This window comes from Anarrhichthys ocellatus, unplaced genomic scaffold (genome assembly GCF_004355925.1).
Source record: "Anarrhichthys ocellatus isolate YVR2014 unplaced genomic scaffold, GSC_Weel_1.0 scaffold95, whole genome shotgun sequence".
NCBI lineage: Eukaryota > Metazoa > Chordata > Actinopteri > Perciformes > Anarhichadidae > Anarrhichthys > Anarrhichthys ocellatus.
Window position 1 is genome coordinate 679,707 of NW_022280125.1, and position 25,248 is coordinate 704,954.

The 25,248-nt window shown below is 41.5% G+C and overlaps 1 long non-coding RNA gene across 1 annotated transcript; it reads right to left on the bottom strand.

Moving 5' to 3' along the window:
• Nucleotides 1-3,484: 3,484 nt before the first annotated feature.
• LOC116398961 (uncharacterized) lies at nucleotides 3,485-21,555 on the bottom strand. Its single transcript, XR_004213790.1, has 3 exons — nucleotides 21,250-21,555; nucleotides 12,907-13,014; nucleotides 3,485-7,727 (listed from the first exon to the last, which is right to left on the bottom strand). It is a non-coding gene; the product is annotated as an uncharacterized LOC116398961 (long non-coding RNA).
• Between the last annotated feature and the right edge of the window lie 3,693 nt (nucleotides 21,556-25,248).

Here is a 25,248-nt window from a genome sequence, read left to right on the forward strand (position 1 = left end):
TTGTGGTTCTTTGGAGCCGTTTGTTCTGATTGAATACTGATGCAGTCACAGGCCTGCAGTGACTGACCAGGGCCACACATTAGGAAAAACACACTTCAATACATTTACTGCAAATGCTTTCATGCTTATTACATCAGGCACACTGGTGTGGTTCCCTTGTATTCACTAATACAAAGTATGGAAATACATATGTCATTAATAAAGGGTGACCGGTGTCTCACTTTATTATAAGCTATTTTTAATAATACATGTAAATAATAAAATACTTTTTACAGTAATCCATTAAGTCTGCCGTAAAGGTTAAAAGGAAAGATCGATAATACTCTAATGTCATTAAATAAGAAGCTAAAGCTAGCAGAAGGTTAGCTTAGCTTAGCACAAAGACTGGAAACACTGAAACAGTCTAAAAAGTTTATGTTCCAGACTATTTCTTAGTTCTGCTGAAAGATATGAGAGTGCTGATCTTTTCAACTACGTCTACGGCAGAAAGCAAATAAGCTTATTTCTCAAAATGTCAAACTGTTGCTTTAACAAGTTGTTATTGTAAATGGATTGAGTCCATGTGATATTTTTCCCAATCTGGCAACCTAAAAGTCATTGCTATTAATGACTTATAAATCGTTATTAAATGATTTAACATGAATAAAGTAACAAGTGTAAACCCTTAGAAAGGGGAAACAATAATAATGCAATATAACTGTCCAAAACAACATTATCTATTTTTATTTGACCTTGGAAACAGTAAAAAGATAAAAAGAAAAAGAAAAAAAGGAATCTCAAGAACTAAATTCAGTGTCCATGGTGCACTATACCTGCACCATGTGAGACCTAGCCTTCCCTCCCCGAGCTAAACTCTGAGTCCTGTTATCTCTGCTCTGTGCCACTTGGTGGTGTTCTTTAAAATCAATGAATGGAGATATCAGCAGCGCTGTGTATCCAGAGCAGAGCCACCACAGACTGACCCTCCCTCACAGCCTCCAGCACCCTCCTCCTCCTCTCTTTCATCCTCCTCCTCTTCCTGGCTGGCTCATTTCTCAGTCTCTACCCTAACACATCACACCATCGCTGCTCCTCCAGCTCTGTGGGCTATTTCCAGCTCCCCCTACCCATAATAACTTGCAGTAGGTAGGGCGTAATGGAAGGAATGAGTCAATGTGAACAATGCATGGTGTAATGACACAGAGACAGGGTGCAGAGGAGTCTTTATTTGATTATTTACAGAGCACATCTACCTACTGCATTAAGATACAACACCCCTGCTTCAGAATAAAGGATCCAACGAAACAAAAAGATGACATGATATCAGAAACAAACCGTGGTTCAGCCTTTGCGCTGTACTCACAAATGGTGTGGACAATCAGCACGTTTCCATGGTGTACAGAGCTCCTCCCTCTGGACCGGGAAAGACACACACTCTTGACACACACATGCGCGTGCGCACACACACACACACACACACGCGCACTCAATCAAAACCTTTGATGTCCTGTTTGGTATCAGTGATTTTTTATTGATCTTCCCTATTTGTCATCCACATCTGCATTTAGGATTTTCCTATGTTGTAATTTATTTTGGTTTGATTCTATTGAAATATTATATTCATAATACATAGTATGAAAAATAATATTCTCAAAAACTCAGATATCCAAAAGCTACATGTTGAGATATGTGGATCTAGTCAAATAAAATAGATGAATCCCTCTAGATTTGAAGCAAGACTCTGGATAGAAATGCTAAAAGAATGTTCTTATTTATTTTACCAATCACTCACTCTGATGTGATGGGGGGGGTGACGTGAGGGTGGGGGAGTGTGTGGTTGGGGAGAGGTGCAGTCTGAGGGGGGAGGGAGGCATGCTTTGTCAGGGGGTGATGCGTCGGGGGGGGGGTGCAAAGGGGGAGGTGGCCAAATGTGACAGCAGAAGGGGGGGTTGGTGGAGGGGGGTGGACTGTGGAGAAGAGGTGTTCTGGGAGGGGGAGGCAGACTGGCAGCAGAGATCGTACAGGTCAGCCAGGTTGCACAGAGGTCTGTGGGGGGAGGGGAGGTCGGGGGGGTTGGGGGTTCTGATGCAGACCAGGTTCAGGCTCATGAGGACACATTTAAAAACTCGCTCTTTTTTTTTTTGCCAGTTTTGGTTTCCCCTGTAAACTAAGCTGGTATTTTTCTGCTACTTGGATATCAAACTACAAACAAACAAAGCTATAGTGTCACTGACCTGTGGTGGTTGCGTACTAAATGAACATCATGCTGTATTGAAGAAGACTTGAAACTAGAGATTGAGACCATAAACTCATGTTTACAATGTTTACTGAGGTAATAAATCAAGAGAGAAGTAGAGTCATTTTCTCATAGACTTCTATACAATCGGGGAACAACAGCCCTCCTCCTGGGCCTGTCTAGTTCATAGAGCCATTTAGCATCATAGGCTAACGCGCTATCTCTCCAGCTTTGATTTTGTATACACAGGAAGCCTGATCAGATCTGTAAAGCTGAAGTTTGAAGTGTGCATTGTTTGACACATGTTCAGACTGGAAGCTTGGTATTTGTGTGTAGCTTGGAACATAAAACACACAATTATTCACAAATCCTTGTACACATTTGTAAATTTCATTTTTAGTAAGTAGCTGTAATACATATTTGGGATTGTTGAAACGAATCACTCCAAACACTGTCGTTTCCTTTAGCCCCGCCTCCCAGGACTTGGTCCATCCTTGTTCTCGTTCACACGAACGGAGGAAGAAAAATAACTCTGGATATTTTATAACTTTTAGGACCTAATGAATTAAATAATGTGTTCATGTGTTGGCATCACGTGGCAGACCCAGAAGCTGTAATTCCACTGTTTGGACACTTGTCAAATTTGCTTCCTGGGGGCTTGGTCTGAACACATTGGTCATGCCTCCATTATTCTGCATAATGACAATAACTATATAGCAACAATATATGAAAAATAAAAGATAAATTCTTCATAAGTGTATATCTAATCCAATCCTTGTTTCTACTAGTAAGACACAATATGATGTGTGCTTATGTAAGCCAGTAACAACTAGTTTCAATCAACTACATCATGATATCCATCCCAACTTTTAGTGAAGGGAGGTGTGTGGAAACACAGTCCATATGGACGATGAGCTATGAGCCCGTCCACCTTTTAGTGGTCCAATCAAATGCAAAGGATTCGATTTAAATTCTTCTTGTAGCTGTGCACCAAGAGACCACGCCTGTCGTGCATAAGAATGGCTGTATATCACTGAAAAAGACAAACCATATTTAAATAAACAGACCACGCCCCTTTGAATATGAATTAGCATATTGCAGATTGAAAACTAGGTTATGTTATTATTTGCATATTGGAGACCCGCTGTTGTATCTTATTTGCATATCATAACTAATTAGGTCACAGTGTTATTCGCACACTGAACATAGAAAATGATGGCGATTTTATATGTAATTTCTGAAGTGATAATAAAAGCACAGAAGAGGAAATGAAGAAAAATGTTTATTACTCAATGATTCATTTATTTATCTATTTCCTAATGAGTCCATTTGGGGCTTTCATGCCTTTCAGTCTTTTTACAATAAAGCGTTGAACTTATTGATTACTGGACTGTACTGAATAGATGAATAGCTGATTCAATGAAGTGGTGTAGAAACATATCCAATCTTTCCTCAATGCAACCATATATATAAAAACACCATCACAAGTAAAAGTCCTTGTAAATCATCCAAACATTCAAGTAAAAGTACAAAAGTATTATCTTCTGAATGTACTTAAACGTTCACTTAAAAATGGCCCTGTGAATGTTATTTTAAGAATAACACAATTTCTTGACATAACTTGCTGCATTAATGTGAACCGTATTTACTGTTGTCGTTGGTTGAGGTCGGACGAGTTCACATACAGTTTGTACAGGCAGGTTAATCCAAAAGGTCACAAAATACATGTGGGGGGTTGTGAAGTAATACTTTCACTAATCTTTGCTTTTTGTGAATAATTGTATACTTTCAACCTGGAAGATGTCTTTAACTGAAGCCATCTGAGAAGTTAAGAGGGAAAACCTCTCTTTGGTGGGACTGCAACAACTTCTGGAACATTTGGCATCAGGGTCACAAGCCACAAAGGCTGGGTAAACTGGTTCAGTATATAATAATGCATTGTGTTTTAGAAGCCAATAATGTAAAATCTCAAAGTAACTACAGATGTCGGTAAAAGTACAATATTTCTATCGGAAATGAAGTAGAAAGTAACATGAAATGGGAATACTCAAGTAAAGTACGAGTACTTCAGAATTGTACTTAAGTACAGTGCTTAGTAAATGCACTTAGTTACTTTCCACAACTGCTTTCTGCCATCTTAAGTATTCAGCTGCCTCCCATTTCAAGCCCAGACACGTGGGAACAGGTCGACGCAGCTGTCCCATTCCAAACATTCCTCCAAATGAGCCCAACAGATTCAGCCTTTTCCCTCAGAGTTGTACCCCCAACCCAGCATGGAAATCACAGTCCATTGTTCACTTTAGTTCGGAGTGAGATCACATTGGGATGAGTCATTTTATGAGTAGGCCTTCATCCACCACAGGAGTGGTGGTCATCTCCTCTTAACTCCAGGAACTTTGTTTAAAATGTTCTGCAGCTAAACGTTTAAAGCATTTAAAGATTATGCATTTCAGCACTTTTTTAAAAGTATGCATGAATGAAAGCAGAACAATAATCATGCTCATTGATAAATAAGTATGATTATCATACCTGCCCACCTTCAGACATCAGAGCCTAAATTATGCTGATTAATCACTTATCTCTCTGTATTGTGTTTGGTGGTTTTGATGCTGCCTTTATCACTATATGATGAAGTGGATTCCTGAGATGACACATGCTGTTAGCTGGATGGACAGAAACATTATTTACAGTTATTTGGGTTATGAGTGTCATTTAGTTAACAATAACCTTTTTCTTAATTCATTTTGATGGCATTAAAGCCATCCAGGCAGAATAACGTCTGTCATGACAGTTAGTGGTTCTACACTGAAGGCCTTTCCTTCACAGACACCTGAAGGCAGCAGCCTCTAACTGGAGCGATGATGTCACTGTCAAGCCACAGTTACACACTGCAGACCTGCTGGTTACATATTGTGCAACAGGTTGTTGTAAAGTAACTGAACCCCCTGCTCATGTGCACACCCAACGTGTTGTTTTGATGAACTATTCCACAGTTTCTTCTGCACATCAACAGTTGCAGACTGACTGCCAAGTTAGCCCGGCCATGACATAACAAAAAGTGTGGTTGGGCAGTTGGCTGGTGAGAACACGCCATATTGATTTTTAGAGGATGTTGAGAGCAGGCTGCTGGTTTCACAGCATGTTGAGCAACAGACAGCGGAGTTTAGGCCTGGATTCCACTTTTTACATGGTGGCTTTTTCAACGCACCAGCTCTTATGATCTATGTAATCGGGACTGAACAAAGACCTGGTGAATACGACCCGATGACTGTCAGACTATGTGGCGTGAAGAGGATTGGCTCTATACACCAGTGCTTTTATTCCCAGTCAGCATCTCGTCTGATGACGTCATACTCCTGTGAAGCACACACCTGCATCATACAACAGAGGCTTCTTCTGAAAGGGGACACAGCTGCTGTTCTACTCCACAATATTTGTACAAAGTCCCTCAGTCGCCTTTGGCCTGCTGTGCTTAATTCCAGTGCAGTCCAACATCCTGTACGTAAGGGGAATTCCAGCCCATTCATTGTCCTAAGTAAAAAAACGGACTGTTACATGTTTTGGAATCAGAAATTTGACATGAATCGGAGTTCCCCTACTCCTGGTTACCACATCAAAATTAAAAAAAAATCACCCCCCACATGGAGTAGTAGTGTAAAGTGTCCCGACTCATGCAATATTCAACACTTTCTCCTCATCTCAGAATCCATCTGCCTCACCGCTGGGTTCATCTCTTGGTCACAAGCAAGCCAAAGACTATTTCCAATAAAACAGTGGGCCTCATGCAGGAAACACTCGTACAGAGACTGGTTAAGTTTTTAAAATTCACAATTTTAAAGAATTTGTGGCATTTACCAATTTTCGCATACTTAATTCTCATCCACGTAAACATGAAAATCAAGAGCAAAAAGCACGAATTTGACCTGAAATCATTAATTTGAATGATACATATTTAACTCAAATAAAACAAAGACAACCCTGATGCAAAATTAATATTCTGTTCACCATATTATCATTACAGCTGCCAATCTACTGAGAGCTCTTTTAGATGTTTTGTTACAGCAGGTCTGTCCAGTGCGATCCTCTGTTAGAACACCCGACAGTGGAACGTCACCTACTGTAGGCTGGAGTATTCTCACACATCACCTCTCATATCAGCCATGGACGGCTTCGCTTTAGAGCGATGTTTTGTTGCAGTTAACTTCATGTCAAATCATGTCGTTGCTGCAGCGGCAGGCTACCATTAATGTTGTCCGATTGTTCTGGGTCCTCTTTTTCAGGATTCAAGCAAAAATGATGTTCACCCCAAAATTTAGCCTGTTACATGTGATTCAGCTGAAAGAGGATGAAGAGACAAAGCAACCTATTTCTGACTTAGTCATTATGTGCAGAATCTTTATGTGATCCAAGTACTTTTCAAATCAGCAGGGAGCATAGGGGGTGTTAGCATGGGACATTTTCAACGTGATAGCTTTAACGTAGCAGGGAAACAGAGAACAAAGTTCATGGTTGGGTCACCAGATAAAAGATGAGAAATTTATTAAATCAGGTTTGACAGGTCAATGTAATTAAAATTGTTTGTTTGTTTTTACATTAAAAACAAATGCAATGTTCTTTAAAATGTGCCAATTGTTTTCACATGCAGAATTTAACACTCATTTAAAACCCAGGGTAAGAAAGTACAATGTTTCACCTGGGTTGAGAATTTTGAGGGAAAAGCTTGATAGTTGACAGACTGGAGGGGAAAATGAAAGAGGGATTTCATGCAAAGATTGTGACCAAGATGACTAAACTCTGAACATTACACGGATGGGCTGTTACAGAAGCTTTGAAAACCTAACCCTTTACTTTCTCCTCTTTGAGCAAGACATTGAACTGTCAAGACATTTTGATTAAGAAAAAAAACACTCAAACACACATTTCTTAGCAAATTATTAATGTGACTTACATGTTAGGATAACTGGGCAATCAAAATGTTAGTACATTTGCATTCAAATAAAACATTTGGCCTTAAAAGCAAAACCAAGAAAATATCTAAAGTTGAAAAAGAATGACAAAAGAGTTTAAAGAAGACACACAAAGTCTCTACTCATGAGGAGCCACACTTTTGAGGAATATTCAAACATGAGTAGACTTTAAAAAAAGAACAAAAAAGAATCCCTCAGGAAACCGATTTAAACTATCCAATATTTAAATAAAATGAGAAAAAAATATATAAAGATGTTTCAAAATCATAAAAGGTCATCCACAACATGCTCTGCATTAAAGTTATGGATGGCCTACAAGCTTTCATGACCACATGCGTGCACGTGTGGGAAACCGTGTGTCAAACTACATGTGGTTGGTTTTTGCTACTGTTTTATTTGCACGAGAAGATGCCAGAGGAAGGGAAAACTGTTGGGATTTTGGTCTTTCCATTGTGTGCGTCGCCTGAGCGTCAAGGCTTCCCTGGCTGGATGGACAGCAGGCTACCAAATTTGAAGTGCTGGATCACAGGGAACTTCTCCATACACTGAAAAGAGAGAAAGGAGGACTGATTTACCAACACCAGACAGTATGCTTCAAACAAAGTACAGTTCTGATGAAGTGCAGTCATCATTCTAGTACTCCATCTGTCTATTTCTTTAGTACTTTTCAGGAACTTTCAACTTACTGTTCATTATTATACTGCAGTGCAGCTTCAAAGGTACCCGAAGAAGATCACAGACAGCTTGTCACACTGTGCAGAATTCTTATCGAAGGTTTTTTTAGTAACCTAGACAAAGCAGTAAAGCTGGGTGTTCTTGACACGAGGGGTTAAATGGGAGTAAATGGTAAATGGACTGTACTTGTGCAGCGCTTTTCGAGTCATCTGACCACTCAAAGTGCTTTACCACTACATGTCATCATTCACCCAGTCACACACTGATGACAGGGTGCCACCTGCCCATCAGGACTCTAACTAATCATACATACCCATTCATCCACCGCAGGCACAGCCTACAGGAGCAATTTGGGGTTAAGTGTCTTGCCCAAGGACACATCATGGACTAGCGGAGCTAGGGAAGGACAACCCGCTCCACTGAGCCACAGTTGCCCCCGTCTCCTGGGAGTTCAGACATTTCTCTACATACAGCGTAGGTTTGATTTATTATCAGATTTCAGCTGATGATGATGCAGTGTTTAATTTATTTAAACGACATGGTTACTTTCTCTCATTACTGAATATACATATCGTATACATATCTCTACCAGTAACTTGTAGGAAAAACCCCAAGCAGCCCAGTCTGAGCAGTCGCAGTTGTTGCAGCATCCTCTTGGCACCACTATATTTGCAAAACCCCAGCAGCTACAGCAGCAACATGCATTGGCTTCGAAGCCATCTACGCCGTAGCCCCTTAACGTAGAATTATAAATTCATGTCAGGTTATGGGGGTCAAGTTTGATCCTGGAACTATTTGGGTCTCATTATTGCTGTTATGTGCACCATTCAAATCAGTAAGAAAATAAGATGGGAATTTTACGCTAACATCTCCCTTCTTCTCAACTAACACACATATCACTCTACTCATTTTTTTCAGTATCTATTTCAGATATATTGTTTACCTACAATCACAATTTATCCAGTAGACCAAATGTAAAACAAAATATTCATATCTTGCCATTCATTAGGGGTGGGGGAAAAATCGAAACAGCATATTATTGCCATATTTTGCGTGGCGATTTTGTATCGATACATAAACTCCAAGAATCGATATTTCATTGTATAAACTATTAATATTGCAATAACGAATGTCGGGATTAATGAATTTGGCAATAACGGTTTCACGTATTACTGCCGCTTGTCTTCTAGATTAAGTGAAGAATGCTTTCTAGTTACATGTGAAAAACAATTCTGTGTTGAAATCTGCAGGAAGAGAGCTAGTAATATTAGTAACGTTAACAGCAAGTACGGAGCAGATCCCTTTGAAGGTTCCATACATTGTGGTGTGTTCAAGCTCCATTCAGTAAATTCTAATGTTATCATGATGTATTGAAATGTAATCTTGTAAAATGTACCTTGGTGAGAAACTTGAATAAATCCAGTTATTTGAAGGAGATGTTTTCACAGCAATATAAATAGATATTAAAGATGAATTATGACCTGCTTAACTTCCTAACATTAACCAGCTTATAATACATAGTTAAAAATACTAATGTTACGATTTTGTTATTTCAACATCATTAGAATTCTGTTTTCATACAAATCATCACTATGGATGACTTAAGTAAAAGGAAATAGTTGATTATGATAATAAATATTTTAGTTCATTGGATATAGGCCTATTAGAAATGGACTGAAGTGAGATGAATGTCGTGAAAACTTGACCTTATTCAAAATTATATATCAAAATTTGCAGTTAAAAAAAAGTTTATAAATCGTAATATATTGCAACGTCACAATACTCAGCATAGCGCTTTTAAAATTGCAATAATATCGTGTCGCGACTAAAGTATCGTGATAATATGGTATCGCGATAATATGGGCATAATCTTTGACGTGCCAGTGGCACCGAGGTAGCCTCCTAAGTACGTCTGCATTAACGTGCGCGCGTGATTGGTCAGTGGGCGAGCACGTGACTAATGTGAAATTTAAGGAAGCTGGCAGAAGTTAGTTGGAGGAGTAAGAGTTCAAATTGAAAGATATGGAAGAAATTACATTTTTAGGGTTTTGCTTGGTATAGTTTATTTATTTTTTTACCTAGCTGTGTTTTTTTAACACTCAATGGCTGAAGGAGGAGAAACAGATTTAGTGGCGGAGTTATTGACAACACCTTTCTCAAGAAGGACAACAAGTGTTGCTGTTAACTCTTACCACTGGCCTTTCAATTTGAACATGTTCAAAATGTCTGTGGCTCAGCCCAGAGAAAGCCCTTAGTGTGTACTGACATGGACCCAGTTTTGGGGAGCAGCAGTGGGGGTGGTGGGTGTCTGCAGTGGGGGTTGGGAGGCTGTTCTGGGGGAGCACAGTGGAATTGAACTCTTGTGCTCAGTCTGTCTGTGCAGTGACACTATTGTTCATGATCTGGGCAGAACTGGGGTGGAAACACATGCCTCAGAGAACTTTAGTCTAAACATATTCAATCAATGAAAATGTGTCATTGCTCACAGATAAACTATCCTAATAAAATGCATTAACATAGATTCAATCAAAATAGCCTAAACAAGTGAAGGCAAACCCACTGATAACCTAACTCGATCCATAGTTATTTATTTCTGTACACTTTAGTCTTTGTTACCAGCGAACCACACACTGTTTTCTATGGCACACCAAAGTGTTGAAAGGGTGAGTCTGAGATATTCTACATTTTTCTTACGGTCAACAAAATTCCATGAGCAAACCCAAACCATCACTGACTGTATCCACTAACAAGTATTGTTTGTGGATAAATCATCTTCCTCTGTGCCATAGACCTCCATTGTTGTCCAAAAACCATTAACAACCCACCAATGAGCCTTACAGTGTCACGTTTGCATGTTCCTTTTGGTCTTTTCAAAAGATTTAACAAAGAGGAAAACAGAGAATAACACCAGCCTTATCTGTTAAGTGTATTAATGTCTTTCATTCCTTCAAGGCAGTCTGGAGTTCATTCATTTCTCTCCACCATGTAAATTAACTTGAGACAACAACAAATCCAATATGATATGATGTTCACAGGGATGAATTATCCATCTCAAGCAAGTCTGTGCGAGTAGATTTGTGTAGTACATTGAATTGAACTGAACCCAATGGCCACCTTGAGGAGGAGTAGAAAGAAAACACTTAAACATGACTGGTAGTAACACACACTAGTAGGGGCCTAAATATGCGGAGGAGAGCTGGGTGGCTGATCTTCTCATGTATGGACAAGACATCCTGTGTAATTCTGTCCATTCAAGTCAAGCTAACAGTCCAAGTGCATCCAGCATTGTTTCCCTGCGCATGTGTCATTTCATGCAATCAGTTTATGTTCTGAACAGGCAACAAGCCCCCAGAACTGCCTCCTCTCTCAGACAGAAAATGGTGGATTCTGCTCCAAGTCTAGTACAACTCTCTGCTGAAACCCTGTGTGGGGCCAGGAAAAGGGAGTGTGGAATGCAAGTCTGCTGATGGTTGCTCCAGGCTTGGAGGAAGGTCGGGACAGGGAGGGGAGGATTTAATGAAGGGAACGGCAAAGGAGGAGGGGGAGGAGGAGGGGGGAGGCAGACAGCTTGGCCCCTCAGCTCTTTGGGAAGGCTCACAGGCTGCTCTGGAAAACACAGGATGTGGGCATGCAGGCGGGGAGAACAGGCTTAGACATCCCCCCAACCGCCCCCACACACACACACACACACACACACACACACACACACACACACACACTCTGTCTATTCCTTTATTAACCCTTTCCTGGCTCTCTCCTCTGCTACCCAAAGAACCAGTCTGTTAGGCTGCATTCACACCAAATCAGACGTTGTGGCAGAAATGCCAGTCTTCCCATTCATTTGCATGTGGGTAGTTTAGGGTGCGGCAGTGGAGGCTGCAGGGGATGCCAAAAAAAACCCTGAAACGTTTAAACAATATCAACTTCTGGAGGAACGCAACCTGACGTCACGCTGCATTGGCCAGTAACATAAGCGCCAATCGGACCATAAGACGACCACAGGAAGAAGAGCAGCGTAAATGACAAACACAGTGGAGTGTAATGTTATGTTCACGTCACTCAGAACCCCACCTTTTTGATAGGCCGCCTATCCTGCATAGTTATTGAAAGTAAATGTGTTTTTTTAAATCTGTGAGCATGGATAGATTACTCGTAGGACCCGGCTTACTAGCACAATGGCGTCACACAACTGGGCCATTTAAGTGGAACTCTCACACCACAGCAGAACCCTGAGATCATTTTCAATTTGGGGTGAATGCAGCCTTAGGAACTCCGAAGGAGCCCGGTGACAGCCGGCTTTCAGCAGTGCTTTGAACCATCAGCATGCTAACATGCCTAAAGTGACAACGCTAACGGTGTTCATGTTTAAAGTTGTAAACCAAAGTATTGGACAAATTAAATGTTTTACCTTGTGATGGTGCTTCAGGAATTGTGAGAGAAGCACCAAGGTTTTCATCAGTCATATCATCATATTCATCTGCCGAGGACAATGGAATGTCTGTACCCAACGTCATGGCGATCCATCCAAAAGTTGGAATTAACATCCACAAATGACGACTGATGGGAACGCCAGTTGAACAGTCAGGGGATCACCAAAGTCAGTCGGATTCATTAGTGAATTGTTGAGCTACTCCAGAGGCACCACACTAGCATAGCTTAAATAAAAATGTTTGTACAGTCATTCATGTTTCCAAGAGGATGAATCCGACAGATTTTGTTGATCATCCTGCTTTTCATCTAGCTGCAGCATCAGGTCAATCTTTTGGTTTACTTTTAACATTATTACTAGCCATTTAGTGCCAATTATAGAATTAGCAAAGCATCTTTTGTATTTATTTATCTATGCAGGTCAAAATTGGTGGTTTTCTATGCAAGTTGTAATGTATCTTCTAATCACTAAATGTTTTAGTTTGGGGTCAGCCCAGATTACCACCAATGATATTGAATTTAATTTTAAAAGCTGCATGAACTCTTCCTCCACCAGCAGACTGATACATCCCTGAAGAATTGGACTGAGCAGTGGCCCAAGAGAGAACGAAGCAAGCATACCTCGGCCTTGTACATTCTGATCAGGCCCTGGTTGACTTTGGACCAGGAAGCAACAGCACTGATGTTCCACAGCTGGTTGGAGTGTTCCGCAAATGGACCGGTCTTCATCTACAGAACAGAGAAAGAGTGACAAAGATCCAGACCCAAGTGAGACCTCTTTGGTGGAGCTAATCCTCACTTTATCAAACAATGTAGTTTGTTGATTATGGTGAAGGATGACAATGAAATGAAGCGTATTCATTTAGAACTTTAACATAAGCACACACAGTCACAAAATGATGCCCAATAACATTCCAACTTCAACCTACTATCAAAGCAGTATATCAATTATAGTTATTCTCTTAAGGTTATATTGTATCATTTTATTGCACCACAAGGTTTCATTGATTTGAACAGGATAGCTTTTACACTTTCCTTTTAGTCCTCTAGAAACCATCACTAAAATCTTTTCACAGAAACCGTAGGCCGGAAAAGTGGCTTTCAAAAGCTTTGAGTCTCTTCAGTGATGAAGCTTTGGTCAGCCTGAGTTGGGTCGGTTAGAACGGGTCCCAATGACGACCCATTCTCGTGGCAGAGAAAGACATGTTTCGGCAAAACCTTTTGGAACACAGAGTTTCTTGATGGACAGTGAAGGCGGCTTATGTTGCATGAGTGTTTTTTGTTTTTACAACAAGCTTCAAATGATGCTGCTACATATATTACAATACAATATGTTTACATCAGTAGATCCATCAGCACTTGTATGTGAAAGTGACAAACACAGAGCATTGTCACCAGCTCCACAGAGCTTTACAGCATCGGTCAGCTCATTGTTCTGGGCTTGTTTGGACTCACTCTCACGGCTCTCATCATTTCAGGTGAAGCCGGCAGCTGTTTTCAGCAACAAAAAAAGCACTCTTCAGACAAACCAGAAATTCTAGGTTTGAGACAGATTTTGTAATAAAAGATACTCTATGTACACCAGTGGGGGGCTGTGCATTTTATACCTGGGCCTTCACTGCTGTCCTGCAGCTGAAACAGAGCTACGGTTATTATTTGTTTTGTGTAAAAATGAAGCCAACACCTGTAGATACACTAACTGCAGAGAATACGCCGAGCGTGCGTCTCCTCTCTTCTCTGACTGCAGCTGGGATTGCTGCGTGAGGCTTCTGTGAGAGTACCCGCCTGTGTGTGCTTTGGGGCGGCGGAGGGGCTCACGGCAGCACCTGCTGCTCGTTTACGACAGTGCAAAACACCAGAAAAGTCTCCAACAACACCAGAACAAGTCGCTAGATTTGTCACTAGTAGCAAAAAAAGTCACGAGGGTTTGGAAAGTCGCCAGATTTAGCGAGCAAGTTGGCAACACTGGCACCAGCTAAATATGTCCCCAGAGCAACATTGGACGTAACAATGGTTCCTATCACATATAAAACCAAACAAAAATCTTCATTAAAAACAAGTTGTACAAATAATATATAAACAAGCATATTAAAGCTACTGCAGATGTAAAAACAAAAGCAGTTCACTTACCAGAGCTGTTCACTATTTAAAAGACAAAGTCCTCCTTTCTTTGTTAATAAAGAGTTTAATCTCACGGTTGTTCAGTACATCCGTGCGTTTTAGTTCCAGTAAGAAGTCCTTCTCGATTCATGGACGCCAGTGAAGACAGTCGAGCCTCCCCAGTTGTATTTCTTGAATACGTTTTAATGCGTTTGAGGCTGAAAATGTCCGCTCGGCAGAGGCAGCAGATATTGGGATTACCACCGCCCAACATGTCACGCAAGCCCACTGACCAATCACGTACTTATAGGCCAGCTAGAAGGCTCTGACACGTCAAAGAATACGCCCAACATGTCAAACTAAAGATCTGATTGGTTGAACACTATGACAATCAACAATATGGTCCCCATTCACTTAAACTGCACATGGATGCACGTGTGAGTCTGCAGGCCTCGGGCCTCTCTTTTTACCTGGAGACACAGAGGTGAAATCTGATTGGATAAAAGCTCTACTTAAAACAAGCTGCACTGGAAGCAGAGCAACTGAGGAAGACAGTAGCTGTGCAATGAGAACATAAGATAATGGGGAAAATATTTTTGTAAATTATAATACATGTAGTGTATTTAACAAAAATTATAAAATAGATATAACTTTGTGATTCTGTTTAGGCCAGCAGAGAAGGCCTTGCAGGCCCTGACGGCCCACCACTGATGTACATACATTGTCTTTGCTTTATCAACGATCTCATATCATCTTTGACCTAAATAGGAAAATCCATTCACTGCATTGACCTTTGTCCCTGTGGACATTATTGATGTTGCTGTCTGGCTAGTCTTGATTGTAACTTTAAAGCTGCATTCACCAGAATCCAATAGTGCCCCCACTGTCCATGTTTGGAAATGAAACTAAAGTGATCCTATGAGCACATTGAACTTGATGGTACGGTTTCTGCGTATCGAATTGTTTAGCTTTTTAATCATTTTTAGGTTTGTTTGTTCTTCTGAAGATGATATGAAGATGGAAGACGAATGAGTGTGACTAAAAACAAACAGGCTGACTGTTTTCCTCAATCTTATCATGGAAATGTGATTACTTTGTTTTCTTCTCACACTGACTTCTCTGCTTTCAATATGCAGAACAGAATGTTTGTTCCAGCAAACACCTAATATAAAAATAATATTCTGGAGAGTGTTGGCTTACAGACAGACAATCACTAGTAAGAATATACAGCAGAACAAGAGGTAGACAGTCACTGTGACGAGAACAAATGTAGGAATTCATAAATGTATGAATGAAGTGAGGACTATCGACTGTTTTCCCACCATTTTCCCCAAGAGGCAGGGGAATCCGAACCCAGACCCTGGGGCATCAATTTAACAACCCCCTCCTTTTTCCATCCCCCCGCCACACTGCTCTAGACACTTTCCAGGGCCTCGCCTGAGAACACATGGGGGAGGGGCATGAGGAGGGAGGAGAGGGGGTGGAGACAGACCATATTCCCTGGAGGAAGGAGTGATTCACAGCAGCATGTGGGGAAGGAAGTGACTCATGTTTAGAACGACACACACACACACACCTTGTATGTGAATAAAAAAAAAGAGCATGAGTTTGAAGTATCCACATGTGTGTGAATAGGACGGAAATACTTGTACATGTAGAGTGTTGAATACTCAGAGGTCTGTCTGAGCAACAGTACACAATAAGGCCAGAAATAGATCCAAGAGCGTCTTGTTTATTCTGTTTTACTTACCAAACAAAAAAAACTCAAGTCAATTTCCCCAATGAGAGTTAAGTGCTATTAACTATTAAGCCTTAATATTGTTGCTATGGTTACCCATAGTTAAAGAACCTTGCACTTGGAGTTAGAATGGAGGTTGTGGGTAATGGTCTATCAACTGGAGCCAGAGTCCAAATGAACTGTGTTGACTTCTATTGACTTCCGTGGTTGGTTGGTTAATGGTTTGCAGTTATAAGACACGAGTACAAATAGGAATAAACTTATTGTCCTGAAACTATTGAGCTGAGGCTTTACTGGCCATTATCAATCCATCCACTCTCCGTAACCACTTATCCTTCTCTGGGTAGCAGGGGGTGGGGCCGATCCCAGCTGACATCCCACACCATCATGGGCTGGCATATACAGCAATTCACACTCACGGGCAATGTAGTCAGCTGTATGTCTTTGGGAGGAAGCGGGGGAAGGGGGCTGGGTGGACCGGGAATCGAATCGGCCCTGTTACTTTGAGGCGACACTGCTAGCCATTACACTACCATGCAGCCCAACAGAAGGCTAGAGGGAATCCATTGAGACCGACTAGCACTGGTCAGTGATTAGCTCGCTAGCAACAGCAGCTTACCAACTAAACCAGTGGTTCTCAAACTGTGGGGCGCGCGGTGGTATTACAGGTGTGGCGCAGGGGGAAATGCAAATTTTTTATTTTTTTTAAAGTAATTAATAAATACATGATGAAATGCCGGTACTTTCGTGTAAATGTTTACGTTACGCCGTTAACAGGGTATGCTTGCGCATGCGCGACGGCCATGATCCTTGGCGACTCACATGTGTGGCTTAGTGTTCCAAATGAAGAGACATTTGGCAGGCAGGAACAGAAAATCAACCGCAAGCGATGCATCCGAGACGAACAGCAAGCAGCCAAGAAGAAAATATGATGACGCCTATCTTGCTCTGGGTTTCACAGTGAACGTGGTAGGAGATGAGGAGAGACCAGTCTGTGTTTTATGTCTGAAAACTCTAGCTGCGGATAGTATGAAACTTGTTTTGTTTAGTTTTTCACAGGTTGCACTTTATTGTTATCTTGAAAAGATGTTTAGTGCAAAACAGGTTAATTGCAGCCAATTGCAATAAGCTACTTTTTGCCAAATTGTTTTTGCACAGATATAACTTTATTTGCATTGTTCTAACAAAGTGATTGCACATTTTATTTGTTTTTGTCTGATGGAGCAATCTGGTTTACTTAAAAGTGATTGCAATTTTCTTTATTCTATTATTTGAAAAAGCACAGACGGAGGAGTCACAAAATGTTATTTCAATAAAAGTTCAACATAGACCATTTTGTTACAATTTTGTTGGGGCATGAACATTTTTCTCCTCCAAAGTGGGGCGCGACAGAAAAAGTTTGAGAACCACTGAACTAAACACTGTGAGAACAGTCACAAACTCAACAAGCTTCTACAAGCACTTTGCAAGAACGAGCTGATTCACTTTACCTTAAACTCTTTGACCATTTTTCTAGGTGAAAAATGTCAATTAGAAGAACAAAACATGCAGGTTGTTGAGAAGTCACTGAGATCTGTTGGTGTGAGTAAAATTTTAATTGTTAAATATACTAGGGGATACTATGAACAAAAAGACAGTCAGTTAGAAGTTCAGTGGAGGCATAACATTGATCTCTTGGGGCAGTGGTTCCCAAACTTTCAGACATTAATTGCATTATATTCTTGAATATATTTTTAAGTAAAATTAACTTAAAATGTTCAAATTGAAGTTAGGAACAGTGCAACTTACATTTCCCCATTTAACAGTAGGTTTTTCAAACTGAATTAGTGTGCAAGAACATAAAGAATCCCACATACAGAATAATGATCAAAGACTAGACGTGCAAGTTACTCAGTGCTTTCTCTGCATAGATCACATTCCTATCCATAGGTACATTCCTATTCCTACATGTAAATTGCTTTCCGACATATTAATTTGTAAATAAAATGAATTTAATTTCTTTTAAGTCCATTTCCCCACATTTAACAGCAAGTTGTGCTTTCACAGGGACAGATGCAGCTTTTACAAAGTGACTTTGCTGGGCATGACAGTTTTCCAATTTCTTTTTGATGATTATTTTTGGTGGTGGGTTTCCAAGTGTCTTTTCAATGTAGTGGGCTTCATACTGTCTGCCGCCAGTATGTTAAGACACACAACACACTGGGTCTCTCTTCTTGGCCGACCTTAGTGCTTGTAAAGCCCAGGGACAGATACGCCTCGTTATATTTTCTTGCTTTTACTTTTTTTGTGTCGTTGTTGTGGTGGGCGCGTCGCCTGAGACACTCCCTCTCTCTCTCTCTCTCTCTCTCTCTCCCTCTCTCTCCCTCTCCCTCTCCCTCCCTCCCTCCCTCCTCTGGGGGGCGCAGTAGGAACACAGCGCATGTCGCATCGGTTCCGCTTGATTTCTTTTTACTTAATTTTTATTTCTTATTTCTTAGGTGCAACCATATGATATAGTGCCCTATGTTTGCAGTTGTATTTGTCATCATTGTATTTTATATTGTTGTACCGGTGTGTGTGTGTGTGTAGGTTGGTGATGAAGCCGTGCCCTCCCTGTAGTTCCACTGCGCCCCTCAGTTTGGGGACGACTGTCTTCATTAGAAGGGGAGGTGGTTGTGCCGAGCGTGGCGTGAACGGCGACGAGCAGTCAGCCATGCAGGCCCGGCGTACGTTTTATCCTCTGCACAGCCCTTCAAGGGAAAGTTGCCTCCAGCACAGACACACATGAGGGACACAGCTGAGGGCAGGAGGCCGGCGCGGGTTGGCCGTAGTCGACCATGCTACCGAGAACCGACCCAGTACCATGGAAAAACGTTCTGATGTGACTTTATCCTTTCAGCAGTAAACTATATGTTGTGTACTTGTAGCTATGGATTGTATATACTTGGATTGAAACACTTCATTCAAACTGGAGTTTATAAACTACACAAGTTAAAATCAGAGTGATAGTAAATGGTAAATTGACTTGTACATATATCTCTTTTCCGACCACTCAAAGCTCTTTAAACTACTTGTCATCATTCAGCCATTCATATACTGATGACAGGAGCTACCATGCAAGGTGCCACCTGCCCATCAGGACTAACTAATCATTCACACCCATTCATGGGAGCAATTTGGGGTTAAGTGTCTTGCCCGAGGACACATCAACATGGACTAGCGGAGTCAGGGATCAAACTGCCGATCCTGATTGAAGGACGACCCTGCTCTACCGCTGAGCCACAGTCACCCATAGATCCGCCCCTAATCAGCAACAATGTAAGAGTGGAAACATTGTGATCACAACAGCGACTGACAACACAAGAACAGACATACAATGAGACTTCTATCCATGAAGCTCTTGCCCTGGTGCATGCTGGGAGTCCTCCCTTCCCTCATACCTGTAACGTGATGAGTACAGTACTCAGCCAGTCTTCAGGGTCGTGTGTCTGATGGACAGTCCCAAACCCAAAGATATTCAGTTTAGAATGATACAAAACAGAGAAAAGCAGCACATCCTCTCATGGTCCTCTGACACTGAAACCAGAGAATGTTTGGTATCTAAATCACCAATAATTGACCGGTTATCAAAATATATACAGGTTCATTTTCTGTTCATCGTCTTTTAGTTCTAAAACAGTTCTAAAATATGACGAGTGAAAAAATGAAAACTGCCTAACGGAGAACCGCTGAGGCCCTTCTTCCCTTCTTGACACAACAGCAGCATCCTTTCATGACTTTTGATGGCCGTGAGGAGGAAGAGGTCAAACGGCAGGAGGGGCAGGAGGAGGAGGAGGAAGAGGAGGGAACGCAATGGTGCTTCTGAGTGGGAAAGAGGCAAAGGATGTAGCTACTCCAACAACGCCCTCCTCTACTTCCCTCCCCTCCTTTTCCTTTCCAAACCAAAAACAAAGCCATTGGTTCCTGCTCTGGCTCTCCACCAACACAATTCATCTTCCTTTTCCTGGACAAAGCTGAGCCGGACCAATTTATTTCCAACAGCTAAATCACTACAATGTCTCCTTAAAGGATATACATTCTGAATATATATTAATATGTCATATCTTACTGGTAATCTAAAAAGTACACAGTGATAGGATACAGGAAGAAAAAAAAAAAGAATTTTATATACATGTGAGGAGATTGTCAGAGTTCAAACACACAGTGAGGGTAATGCCCACTAGAGGGCAGTACTCCTATAAAACAGCAGGGATGGAACTGATGACAAGGCCTCTAACAAAACCAACAGCTGAGTTACTGTAAAGTTTTAATTCAAGATAGTATTTCAATTCCTTTTGCTGTTATTTCACAGTCAGCAGGGTAGAGAAACAGGGGGCCCGGGGACAGGCCGGGAATCAAACCGTAAATGTTGTGGCCATGTGCGCCTGAACCATCAGGCTACCTGGGCGCCTACTATATGAGCTATTTTTCACTCATGGATTTTCCTGGATCTGTCTCAAGATAATCCACACAGAGGTCCTTGGGCTCCCTGGGGTTTTGCTCTGACAATTAAAATTGTAATCATTCATTTTATGTTTAGGTCAGTTCACCCAGACAGAAAAGGTATTTCTTATGCACCTCACAGTGAAGCTACTAAATGCTCCGCTATGTTCAGCAGCTAGTAGCTAGCTGTTCTTTGTGCCTTTTAGTGCTGAGCAGCTGGATAAGAGGACACCTTACACTGAAAACAGCTGCTGCTGCTGCTGCTGGAAACAACATGAGCGCAGGAAGACTGAACCACAACCAGAACAATGAACTCTAATGTGCTAAATGCACCTGTAATAAGTCACGTTGAGAAACACCTTTTATATTACACACAGTCTATTGTTAATACTATTGTTAATACCAAACATTGACTAGAGTTATTAAATAACACAATAGAGTCCAATGTGAGAGTCAAGTTTGTATTCAGAGAGTTGACACTGTTCAACAAGAGTCAGGAGCATCAGCAGGGAGGATGAACAGCATCCCTTTGTGTTGGGTTGCATTACATTGACATGTGTACCTGTTATTTTAGCTTTAGTTAGTACTCAGAGATTTGTTCAGAAGTGAACATCAGAGCAGATATAAAAAGAAATCAAATGGTTGAGTGCGTTTCATTTGCCCACCTCATTTATGAACTTGATGCACTCCAGAAACATGAAGTCTTGGTGGTGCTCGTTCACCACCCTCTCAACGATGAAGTGCCGGGGCTCTAGTGTTGGGTGATCTGAAGGGAGAATGAGCTGTAAGTGCACATGTTCACCACCAGGTGTCACCCGCTACCTTCCCATTAACTGAGATCAAGGCCCCATCCCAGCACTGCTACACAGGATGAACACAACTACATCATGACTTTTAGTTAGCATAGTGCACTGGTCTTCTCCTTCTCTTTCTGACATGTGGCAGCAGGAACAGCACAGGTGTAAATGCTATTGTTCATGCTGGCTCACTGTCTCGTGGTCATGGCTTACTGGGACATTTGGATCAAACACAGCCCATGTTAGTAAATGGCAAATGTCAGTAATATGCAACAATGACATTAGTCCCGTTTTAGCTTCCCTATACTGTCAGCCTGTTTAACATTTGGTTTTAGATTCTAATGTTATGCATTATTGTTTTAGAATATCTAGCGACACTGAGGAACGCCACTTAATTCCATATTATCTCCTGATAGGTAAGCTATGTTGGGACCATGTGCTTGGCTTCGCCATGTGCTCTTGAGCCAAAGAGATCTGGGTCTGTCGATTCTGCAGGCAAGGCCCATCCTGATTTGGGTAGATAGCATCCAAACCCCGACCAGAAAGAAGTTCACATCTAGGTGTGAACTCTTGACCCAAATGCAATGCTGTCCTCCCATTGGCCAAGGCCCACAGACACCCCACAGGTGTCCTGCGGATCAGCCCTGTTTCCATAAAACTTTCACCCCCACCTCTATGCCATTCGATGCGATTCAATTCGTATGTAAGGAGGCATCCAACGTTGCTGTTTAAAAAGAAAATTCTAGGTTAAAAAGTTTTATATTCGCTGGACGAATAGAGACTTGTTTTGTTTTGTTTCGCTTCCTGGACGAGTTCCGTCCTAAGTTCCGTCGGAGGACCGACCAATCAGACCACGGAATCTATTCATAGTAAGGCAAAGAGTCTGGGCAGATTTAAGTTATTGTGTTTATTATCTTGCAGTGGTGGGCCGTCAGGGCCAGCTAAGCCTTCTCTGCTGGCCTAAACAGAATCATTTATTCTATTTTATAATTTAATAATTTTTCACGTATTATAATTATTTTTCCCATTAGCTTATTTTCTCATTGCACAGCTCCTGTCTTCCTCTGTTGCTCTGCTTCCAGCACAGCTTGTTTTAAGTAGAGCTTTTATCCAATCAGCTTCAGCCTCTATGTCTCTATGTAAGGAGAGAGGCCCGATGCCCGCTAGAGAGCCTTTGCAGTTTAAGTATATGGGGACTATATTGTAGATTGTCATAGTCTTCAACTAATCAGATCTTTAGTTTGACATGTTGGGCGTATTCTTTGACGGGCCAGTGGTACCCAGGTAGCAGGCGCTAAGTACGTCTGCATTAACGTGCACAGTGATAGGTCGGTGGGCCAGCGTGACTTTTGTCAAACAGAAAGCTAGATAGCAGATCTTAGTGTTTAGTAAGAGTTCAGGTTGAAACATATGTAAGAGAAGTTATGACATTTTTAGTGTTTTGCTTGGTGCAGATTCAGTTTTGTTTTACTTAGCTGTGTTTTTTTAACACTCAATGGCTGAAGGAGGAGAAATGGATTTGGGAGTTACGGACTTTGTTAACAAAGAAAGGAGGATGGTCTTTGTCTTTAAGTGAACAGCAGCTTTGGTAAGTGAACTGCTTTTGTGTTTTTACATCTGCAGTAGCGTTACTACTGTGTTCGTTTGTCTATCGTGTCGTTTTTATGAATAATATGAATGGCTCGTGTTCTAGTGTTGCTGGATTGATTTATTGCTTTGTTGTCAATAATATATGTGACTGGTTCTTGTGAGTTTGTTCTTATCATTGTGTTAATTACATTGATTTGGACTATATGCATTGTCCGTTAATTACGAAGCATCCCGTCATGCGTGGGGTTATTGTCTGGACAATTGAATCCGGTCGGGCTGTTGTTTTCTTTTACAAAGCAAGAATGATGGTCTGGAGAAATGGGGATTATGTCGCGATTGCTTTAGCCCTGTTTGAATCAGTAGGAACAGCTAAACGCTGCGGGGAGAGTTCGTAGATTGTGTGCCACTGTTGTTTCCCCGTTTAGCCTCCCTGGAGTACGAGGCCTCAGCCGTTTTTTGTTATTGTTCCGGGTTCAAAAGGTCACACAGCCCGTTGTCTCCTATGTGAACGCAGTCCACCAAAACCATTATATTTCCCACAATTTAAGCTTCTGCATTTTCCAAATGCACTAGTATTATTCAAACGTATTGTTCGGTCCGTAAGCCTCGTAGAATACGTGTATTATTACACCCCTAGAAACAAATAACCGTAGCTTGCGCGTCATGATGAGCTTATTAGGTGTCAAGTGTAGTAGGAGAGCTCAGAAGGCCCAGGTATAAAATGCATGGCCCGCAACTGCCTCATACTAGCTAAAACCTTGGTGGTCTGCCCCTTTGTCTTAAAGGGACAGGTTGTACTTTTTAGGCCATGTCCATACTGCTCCGTTTCCATTTGAAAACGGAGTTTTAAAAAAAAAGATCTCGGTCCACACGGCGTTTCAGCACTGTTTTCGAAATGATCTCCGTCCATACGAAAACGCCTGAAAATGAATATCACGTGACTCTTCACGTACACTGGGCATGTGTGTGGGTGTCTATGTAAACAGGAAGTAGATTGATTGCTTAGTTTAAAAAAATACGACAGAGTAATAAAGTAGTCTTTAATAATGAAAGGTCGTGTTTGATACTTAAGATCTTCTCTAAAATCTTCCTCTATGAACTCAAACAGACACATTTCGTGGAAAGTTTTAGAAGTTTTATTTTTCAGACTTAACGTTAGTTACAGCGCTGTGGGTCTTGCTCTATCTCTCTCTCTCTCTCTCTCTCTCACACATCAAATTTACTTTTATATTAACACTTACACATAAAGGTTTACTAGATTATGGGTCCATAAATGTGGTCAACACACGTCTCTCACTCGTTTCCTCGGTGTCGTTGTCTGTTCTCACTCCTGGCTCTGCTGGTGGCTGAAGTCTCCGTCCTACTGGAGAGCAATTACTGTTTTGTTCCATTACATTTTATCTGTGGACTTCACAATAGATGTGCAGAACAAAATAAGCATTAATAAGGACAGGAAAGTCCTCCGTTTTGTGTCCATCACCCTCCCCAAAGCCGCTAACCGTGACTTCAGACGTCCGCTCCGTAGGTCTGATAATGCTGCTGGACACGCCGCTCGCTAATCGCTTCAATAACAGCTGCTTCCTCCGTAATAATGCAGACTTTAACTGAACAATAGTTGCTAGTGTAAGACTGAAATTGTGTGATGATCAGATATGACCACTAGTCGGCGCTGTTCAGGGGGTTTGATGTGATGGAGATGGAGTGACAGGAGAAGAAGAGTAGCGGGAGAGTGTGATTTGATTTGGTGTGCTTCCGTGGAGTCTTGTCCATGTTAAATTAACCTGGTAGTCGATCGTTAATCAATGCAGTTGTTTATGATTTCCGGGAATAGGTCAGGTGATAGGGGTGTGACGAATCAGGGAAGGACATGTCATGACTGCTAAGAACCAATCAAGTAGCGAATGCGGGTGTGGGCGTCATCGTTTCCAAACTTCTCCGTTTTCGTCCGTCCACACGAAAACGCAACCCGGAGTTTTCAAACTCCTCCGTTTTCGGTGCTCGAAAACGCCGGCGTAGTGTGGACGCTCAGCGTAAATGTAGCAAAACATGCGTTTCCAAACGAAAACGGAGTAGTGTTGACATGGCCTTAGTGGCATCTAGTAGTTTGTGGCAGATTGCGACCAACTAAATACCCCTCTGCTAACACCTCCCTTTCCAAGCATGTTGGAGAACTATGATGGCCTACAGGCAGAGATGGGCAAAAATACATCAAAATGTATTTTGATACAAAATACAAAATACCCCTCAAATAAATGTATTAAAATAAAATACAAAATA